Genomic DNA, 9,858 nt, shown 5'->3' with positions numbered 1-9,858 from the left:
CCAGATACTATTCACTGTTCCTTGCGTTATGTTGCATGGTCTGTGATAGTAACTCATGTAACAACCCATGTCAATAAAGCTCTGTCCAACAGTATGAGAAGAACTGAACCCAAGGAAAGAACTGATAGGAAGATCAGCAGAGACATCAGTCACAGAAGACAAGATAGGCAGACAAGTACCTGAAGGAAGAATTGTCAGGAGTGACCAAAACCAGAAGTGACCAGAAACAATCAGCCAGTTAACAGGTAGGCAACCCCAAGCTGAGCCTGCCAACCTATTACGACAGGAAGGAAATGTAACCCCTACAATCCTCCTCTTCTACATTCATAGATCCAGAGCTCCAGTATTATTCATTTATGTCTGAACAAGTTTTATTTTGTGCAGAAATCTGCATGGGGATTCAAGTGGATAATTCCTCAGTTGCAGGCAGATCTCCATACCTCTCTTTCTGGCCCGCAGGTTTCACAAACTTGAATTGTAGAGATTGTCGCTCCATGATCCTATATAAGATTCTAGACCACTGTATCCACAGGCCATGATGCATTTCCTTAGTAGCACAACTAGGACAGGATGAGCGGAGCACTAACCCCAGGTGCTGGCTACAAAGGAGTGCCAGTACAGCACCCCCCCACACCCTTCCCCCAGGAGTCTTTGCTGAGCAGGGGCAGCCTTGCAAAGCCCCTGCCCAGCCCTGGATGCCCTGCACAGCCCTGCACAATCCCAGTGTCCATAGTGTCCTCTGGGAATGGGAGGAGAGTGGAATTGCACCCTGCTTGGAGGCTTTGCCATGGGAAACACAGCTCTACTCCCAGGAGTGGGTGAGCAAACAGGGCACCAGCAGCATTCCTCCAAGAGCTTGTGCTGCCACCTGTGCCTGGCAACAGCACCAGCTTCAAGGGAAGAGAGTGGAGAGTGCCCTCATTCCCCGCTCTCCCCTGAGGTAAGAGCCCTGTCCCTCACCCCGTCCTCTCCCCACCCTGTCTCTTCCCTCTTTCTCCAGTGGTCAGCATTCCACCCACCATTCTGGGAACCTAAAAAGCTTGTTACACCTCTTCATTTCCTTACACTAGGGTGACCATATTATTTTTAAGGAAATCCTGGACACTGCCCCTCCCTACCTCCTAGCTGATCCCTGTCTCAGGCAGGAGGAGTGCTGCCCAGCCAGCCTGCCTCCCACCTCCAGCTGCTGCTCAGGAGGGCACCAAAAGGCAGCAAAGTACAAGTTTGCCCAGGGTGCCACACACACATGCACATGCACACATACACAAGCAGTCTGTGCTTATAGCAGTGTTCTCTCCGCTCTCGCCCCCCAGCCGATTCCTGCTTCAGGCAGGAGGAGCAGTGCCCAGCCCAGGCTGCTCCCCTGCCTCCAGCTGCTGGTCAGGAGAAACTGGGGTGGGCAGTATGGGTGGGGTGATGCCAATCCGGGACATTTGTTTCCAATTTCACCAACCAGCTGGGACTCTGGGACAGCCTATGAAATCTGGAATTGCCCCAGCCAAAGTGGGATGTATTGTTACCCTACCTTAGACTGATCCCAACCACTCTTTAGGTACTCATCTATTTGGGTCCAGCAACGGTGCTTCATTTACACAATGGCACAGAAGGCTATAAATACAGCTTGACAAAAGACTTAAATGGTGCAAGCTAACTTGTACTGAGAATTTACATTACAGTGATGTTTTTTATGTTCATGCCATATCAACTGGAGGCTGCACTGGCCACTAGTATTTTGACTGGGAAGTCGCCAGAGCATATATACATCTGCATGGCTCCTGGTGGTTCCACAAGCTATGCAACAGTAGCTTAGCTGGCAAAGGCAAAGTGTATGATGGGTACCAGCTCTAGGGGCTGTGGCAGCTGGCAGAAGGCAGAACTGCCTTTTGCTGTCTGCCAGGTAGAGGTGGGACAGTGAGCTGGTGCTAGTCTGTTTGCAAAAAGGAGTTTTGCTACCACCAAGCAGCTCTGAATGCAGTTTTGCTGGCAGAACCTATGCTCCTAGGGCAAAACTATACAGTTTAGACAAAAATTTAGTGAGTTTTCATTTAAAAAAATGGCTTATTACTCCTGCATATTTGTTTTCTGTAAGTGGTTTGATCTTTTTTATAAATCACTGTTAGGAAGGCCTCCTCTGCTGTAAAAGGAAATATTTGTCTAATCTGGGCTGTCTTTGGATTCAGTCATTACCATTGTTTATAAATGCCAAAATCTTGGTAGGCACTAAACTCATTAGCAACCTTTTAGGTTTATACATACTGTATATGTTATTTTATCAACAAGATTTTCATACTAGTGGACTTCTTTTAGTATAAGACCCAGGGTCCCATTTGAAAGCTCTAAAATGTTGTTACTTTTTCAAGCATACTTATGGATCTTGGTTATTTAACATCATTGTAACAACAGACAATATTCAAATCAATTCTCCATAACTAGTAAAAGTACTATATAAACTACGGTGACATACACATCTGCTACAATTACTCATAAAATTACAATAATCAGTAATTTTTTTTTTATTCAAATGTAGGACAGCCCTGCTTATTTATCAACTCCTAAACCCCTACTCTCTCCTTCTCCCTCCCCCAAAAACAACAAGACCAACATGTCCAACCACATCCATTAATTTTTAGGTAGCTCCTTTTCTGGATGAGCAGTTTGAGATATATAGGGCCTAGTTTTCAGAGGTTCCACAAGCATGTGGAAAATTTGATTAGCATAGTGTTAATGTGAATTTGCACTTTACAAAGATTGTTTTTGTTCTATGGACCGATTACAAATACTTAAAATTCATAGTTGTGCCTGACCACTCCCAGATGTATCACATAATATTTTTCTTAACTAAATGGGTGCCTAAACTCTTCACGTCTGAATAGTTATAATTATCTGTCATTAAGATGGCTGGCACTAAAATGCAGAAATTTGGCATGGATATAGATCTTGCTAAAGAAGAATGCCTTGGAGTAGTCCAGAAGAAAAATCAAGCTTGAAAGTTCTTGAACATGGTTTACTGTGCATGGACAGCCTGTTCCAAATTTCAGAAGTGTCCAGCTATGTGGGTTTTGCTGTGCAAGACTGTGTAGCTACCTTTGCTCTGTAGTGGCAAGTTAGTGATGCTGTGAATGACTGATTCCTTGCAAACTGGCTGAGGTGACAAGGAATGAGGGATGATGATATTCACCTTGCAGGGGTTAGCAAGGGGAGACCACCTCTGATGGTTTTCAGGGGATCTGTAGCCGCGGAAGCTGCAAAATAAAGCGCTTTTGCAAGCACCACCTCTGTTAAGGTGAACGGGATAGGGGGTACCTCCTCATTGACCCAAGAAAGAGTGAAGGTTTTCATATACAATTGCCACTTCGTAAGTCAACAGCGCTTAAATGCCCTGGTGTGTGAAGCATTTTTTTAAATGTATAGTATTGCTTTTCCCCCATCTTTTCTCTTCCAAATGTTTAGGCTTCCGCAGTCCCCATGCCTGGCACATGCAGCAGAGGATACAGTTAAACAGGTTGCTACACATGTGGTTTAGGGTTTTTGAAAACTGCTCTGCATTATTTTTTAACACTTGATAAATGACTTGAGATCCTGTACTTGAAGAGTGTATGGCAATACACACTAGGGGCCAGAGTTTGTGTTGCTGTGTAAAAATGTACCGCCATTTCCTCCCTCGCTAACAATGAAAATGTCAACTTTTCAAAGGTCACTTTTTATAGAGAACATGTAAAATGCTAGATGTGCGATTTTTCATTTCTTTTTACATCCCAGTACATCGATTTCTATTGAAAAATGATTGATATTTATTGCATTTAAAATCTATTATCTTGAATGTCTCTTTTTTCCTGTAATGCTCTTAAGAGCTCCATTCTTTGCCTTCTAGACTTGCTCCTTTAGACTTGCATAGATTATTTTATTATGTAGAAGTCTGTGGATGTGTGAATTCTGACATCAGGAGATAGCAGGATGAGATCAGTAAGGTGATCTTTCATTGGTGGTCCATTCTAGCTGTACAAATTACTGTTATTCAGAACTGCAACTTGGTTTGGGAGTGGAGTGACCCCTAGGGCCAGATCTTTTTCCACGTATTAGGTACCTTAGTGGAGTTAGGTACCTAACTATGATCCTATTAATTTCTGTTTAAATCCTGGCAAAACAATTAATACAAAAGATGGGTGGAACCTCTTGTTTGCTGCTTTTTCAATTTAGTTATAAAGCTGTGATGCTGACATGTTACAAAAGTAGGTGCCTAAATGTTTTTTTACAGGGACATAATCAGGGTGAAATGGGATTACATTTAGGTGTTTAACAGGCAGAATAGGATTGGGTCCTTAGTATTTTCTCTACGCACTCACTATATGCCTACAATCTCTTGCCAATATATGCATATTAGGCCAAACAGAGCCATTACTGCAGCTTCAGGACTGCAGTAGCCTCTGCAGATGCTGCCCTCCACCTCTTCCCCACACTCCAGATGACAATGGAGATTGTCATCCAGCAGATCTGTCCAATCTTCTAACCTCTGGTCCTTATCTCTTTCTACATTAACACAGAACTGCCTCTGCTGCATCCATGACCCTCCCACAATGAGCAGGGCGTGAAAGGATTTCCCAGTGATGACCATGTAACTTGAGCTGTTAGCCTATATTCTGACAAGAGGATATTGGCATAATATATTTTAGTGAGACAAATGATTCAAGTGGCTTTCTTCTTTAATTTATGAGAACAACTGAATTATGTGGTGATGTAACCTAGCATCAAATGCAGCCTTTTATGTAGATTTGCTTGGCTAACTTCAGATGTTGTGATGGCTTTTGTTAGTTTATGCCACAACTTTACTGCTAATTGCATGCAGTGTTGTCTATATAATAAAAAACAATTGACAAATTCTTTACAGTATAACCAGTGCCTTATAAACTGCTGTGTTCTATGTTGTATATTATATACATTTACATCTAAACATCTGCTCTCATTTACAACTGTATATTTTTAACAGCTCTATTATTTTCAGTGAGCTATTTGGTGAAACAGGGAGGGGAAATGGCATATACATTTTAGCATCCAAATTCTACCCTGAGAAATGCAAGTTCATTCCCCATGAGATAAATGAAAGATATTTGTATGAACAGAAAGTGACTCTATCCTTTAATATTTTTACTAACATTGTGTGCCAACAGACTCCGTTATCAATTGTAGTAGAAATCTTTTACATGGGTGACAAAAAAGAGTATGAAGGGAGTCTCCTTTGGGCAAGCAGCAGAGAGAATCTCCTTCAAATATGCGACTAAATACTAATGTACCAGTTAGAGCACCACTGCCCTTGGGGGGGGCATGCTCAGCATCCCTGCCATGCATGGTGAATTCAGCATCTTGTGCTAGCTGTCAGATTATAATAGTAGCAAAGGGCATCATGCCATGTAGTTGCCCCCCCTGCCCAATTCTTGCCCATGGAATTCATAGAAATCATAGAGAAGCAGGGCTGGAAGGTACCTCTATAGGTCATCTTGTCCAACCCCCTATCTGAGGCAGAATCATCCCTATGCAAACCATCCTGTATAAATCCATAATCTAATCTCTTTGTAAAACTACTGCCAACCCTGCAATTCCTGCAGAATGTAATGAATTTGCAACCATCCTCATACTTCTTGCAACCATCCTTGTACTTCCTGGATTTGTGCTGAAGGCTGTTTCAGCAAAACCCTTGCTTAACTAAAGCTTTAGTACTTTGTTCAATATGGATGCATGAAAGTGCTTTGTTGTACTGAGACTCAGAAAGGTAGTTTAATTTACAAATATCTATTTTAAAAAATATTTCTTTCTATTACTTCCCTCCCCTCTTAAGTCACTGAGGGTAAAGAAAAAAAAAAGTTTAACTGGAGAAGTAAAATCCAGCATCACAGAGTCTCTCACTTTATGTAAGTTCTTTAATGACCCCCAACTTTTAAAATTTGTCAGAGATAAAAGCAGTACTAATCTGATTAGTAACTGTGATTGAGTAAATCTACTGTAAAAATGGACTGTGCCCTGGTTTTGAACATGATACTGTGCAAGTCATTTGAGAACTGCCACTGTGAAACATAAAAGTCTCTTTGATGGAATATTTATTTCATGAGTTTAAAAAGGAATAATATAGTTTTGTTTATTTTCAAAATCACTTGTAAAATTTTATTAGTGGAGGAGCCAATACTCAAAACAGTCAATGCAGCGCAGTAAGAGATGAAAGTTCATCAAAATGGAAAGCAAATGGTTAAGTCTAAAAACTGCTAGCTCTATTTCTTTTAGCTGCAGCCCCATAGGAATAAAAGGAAGATAAATATTTTGGAAAACCACATTTGTTAGGTTGAAAAAGTCAGCACACTTTGTTGTGTGGCCTTGGAAACTCTCATCAAGCTTTTGAGCGGCTCTCAAGAATATTTCTGCATGTCACTTTGGCAGTCACAGCTACTAATTTTAAAGCAGAGAAGCCTCTTCATTCCATGGAACTCACATGCACTGCAATTAGACTTATTATAAAATGCCAAAAAATCTCTGGCAGCTGAAATAAGGCCCAGGGAAATGTCAGCACCGCTGATGAATGGGTTCCCTGAAAAGAAGGAGAGATGGGCCTGGGCCACAATATTTGCATCCAGATCCAGGTCTGCCTGGCTGAATCCTATTTATTCTTTTCCAGAAAAGACTCCTACTTACAAACTTCTCGTTAGAAGTACCAGAATGATGATTTGTGTATATAGTTGAATTATGTTTGCTTTGTGTCCAAAGTTCAACTTTGGATACAAATTTGGCAAACAGTACAGTACCACCAAAAAGTGGCAGCTCTTTTGAGAATCTGGTAATAGCATGTTTTATGAAGCAAGTGTGTCAATTTATAGATGTGAATTGATGACAAGAAACAGTAATTTTTTTATTTCTTATTAAATTTGACCCAAGAAGATTATCTGGAAGAATCTGAATATTGTTCCTTTACATCATAGGTGGTTAAATTAATTTTGTTTTTTAAACTTACTACTCATTCAGCATATATAAAACAATAAAAGAAACTGTGACTTTGGTATGCACATCATGGAACTTCTAAGACTTCAAAACCTTATTTTATTCATTGGACATTATTATTGATCAGAATTATAGGAAGTGTAAGTGCCTACATATAAAGCAATGAACATACAGAAGAGCATTCATCAGCACTTATTTCTTGACACAGAAATCAAGACTACTCCAATTAATGTTTTGTAGTTTCCGAAATACCCTGCCTTATATGATCAGAATGTTTATTGTGTAAATAAGGTAACACCTGTTATTTCTAAATGAAATATAGGATTGCTATTCAGATTAGATGAGGAATCTCCACCTGCATAGTGCCATTCTTATGAAGTATGGAAAACCCAACTGTTCCAGGTTGCTTGTTAGGGATGATGGTGTGTACAGAATGAGCCATGAACAACTCTTTGTTTCATTTCCAAACAGTTATATAAACACAGCTTGCTTACAGTCTCATAAACTTCATTCTATCCTGAGGCCTTTCTGCACAGCTTCATTTACACGTACACAAATTGAGCATTTAAGAGGCTTCCTTTAGTTTGATAATAATCTGTTAGGGCTGATTATAAAAAAAATCAGGTATCTAGTACAAATATTCTTTCACATAAACAACACATCACCTCATTTCACCGTGGACTCATTTCTAAATGGGATATCAAATGCGTAACATTATTCTATGTATCACTAAATTAAATTGACCTGTTGTTGTAAAACAATGTCTCAGACCATGTACCCTGTCAAAAATTCATGGGACCAGAGCTTGACATCTTTTTTTAGCAAGAGGAATCCTCCTCCTCAGAAGAGACAATGGGAAATCAATTAACGTGTGTGTGTGTGTGTGTGTGTGTGTGTGTGTGTGAGAGACAGAGAGAGAGAGAGAGAGAGAGAGAGAGAGAGATTGGAGGCAGAAGGAGAGGCAGCAGGGAGATAGGATTCACATGCATGATTGCTTTAAAACTACTGAAAAGACAGCATTCAGAATTTCATTAGCCATTACTAATCCATTTTATTGGACCATTCAAGCATACTGGGAACCCAATCCTATATTTCTGGCCCAGACATATGAATTTGTATGAAGTCATTTGACTCCATATGAAGTCAAAAGAATATTTGACCACGACACGTGGAATCAGGCCCACTGAATGTCAAGCTTGTATCCTTGTCTCTAGACCCCTGAAATATCTAGCAAATGAAGCAGAGTAGGGAGGGAGGAGGAGATTGAAAAGCTCAATATCATCCACAGATGCAAACAGTCCTCCCTCCCCACTCTTCCCTTGCCTCAGAGTGATAGCTAGGGGTTGGGATCTGGCAACACTCCCACCCCTTGAGCAGTGAGTGGGGGAGAAAAGCCTGGCAAGGGCTGCTTCCCTCTCCCCCTCCAGGCATACCCCAGCTGGGGACTGTACAGGCAGGGTGGGGGTTTAAATCCTTTCCTAATCATAGCATCCTGCTGGGGCCTAGCCACGCCCCCCCCAACTCAGTGGAAGGGAAGTGAGGGCTTGCTCTACCACCCCCTGACGTCTAGCCTGAGCCACTGCAGGCATGTGCCTGCATTTTCTGATTCAAAAGTGAATGTCTATCCACTTGCAGATCAGTTCACTCTCTCCAGGTTAGACTAACCTGTAAAGATTGAATCAATTCAGGCTTGGAGTTTTTGAATGCCTGTCTCTAGCCTTAATGACTATGGCTCAGTGTCTAGGAGCCCCATGTCTTGCACTGGAAGTAGAAGAAGACACAGAAGGGCTTATCACTGTGTCCAAAGTCCTACCTCTCCCTCTACTGCCATTCCTGGGTTTGGACCTGTTTGGGGCAGGAGAGAAAGTTGGAAACTGGGCAGGGGATGGGTGGACTTGAGGCTATGTTTGCTCCACATTTGCTTGCCAAATTAAGCAGCAGAGGTAAGTCTATGTTGCCACTCTTAGGGTGGAGAACCCTCTAAAGAAGTAACACAGATGGCAGGAACCTGAGGAAGACCTGGTAATCTACTGATTGCACCCACAAATACTTATATCTGAACTGGTACAGAAAGAGAAAGTGAGGAGACTGGGTGAAGGCCACTTTAAAAATCATGCCACAAAATGCCCTTTTAATTTTCCAAAAACTTTAAGTCTACCTAGGCATTCTCAGACTGGCACTTTTAATGTCTCGTGGTAAAAATTCTCCCTGTTTCACTGTCAAATGTTTGTGTGTGTTGATATCTACAAAATATTTTATATTTCATAGATTTCATAGACATTAGGGCTGGAAGGGACCTTGGAAGATCATCGAGTCCAGCCCCCTGCCCAAAGGGCAGGAAGTCAGCTGGGGTCATAGGATCCCAGCAAGATAAGCATCCAGTTTGCTCTTGAAGGTGTTCAATGTAGGCGCTTGAACCACCTCCGGCGGCAGGCTGTTCCAGACCTTGGGGGCTCGGACAGTAAAGAAATTCTTCCTTATGTCCAGCCTGACACGGTCTTGTAGTAGTTTATGACTGTTCGACCTAGTCGTCATCCCTTGGGGCGCTCTGGTGAACAAACGTTCCCCTAGATACTGGTGGTCACCCCTGATAAACTTATAGGTGGCCATCAGATCACCCCTGAGCCTGCACTTTTGCAGGCTAAAGAGCCCCAGGGCTCTCAGCCTGTCATCGTAGGGTCTACTTCCCTGACCTCTGATCATGTGCGTGGCTCTTCTCTGGACTCTCTCAAACTTCTCCACATCCTTTTTGAATTGTGAAGCCCAAAACTGGATGCAGTACTCCAGCTGCGGCCTCACCAAGGCCAAGTACAAGGGGAGAATGACGTCCCAGGATTTGCTTGAGAAGCATCTATGGATGCAAGCCAGCGTTTTGGTCGC

The sequence above is a fragment of the Alligator sinensis genome, unplaced genomic scaffold, assembly GCF_000455745.1.
Source record: "Alligator sinensis unplaced genomic scaffold, ASM45574v1 scaffold71_1, whole genome shotgun sequence".
Taxonomy (NCBI): Eukaryota; Metazoa; Chordata; order Crocodylia; family Alligatoridae; genus Alligator; species Alligator sinensis.
The sequence above is the reverse complement of the archived record's forward strand: the minus strand, read 5'-3'. Positions refer to the sequence as shown.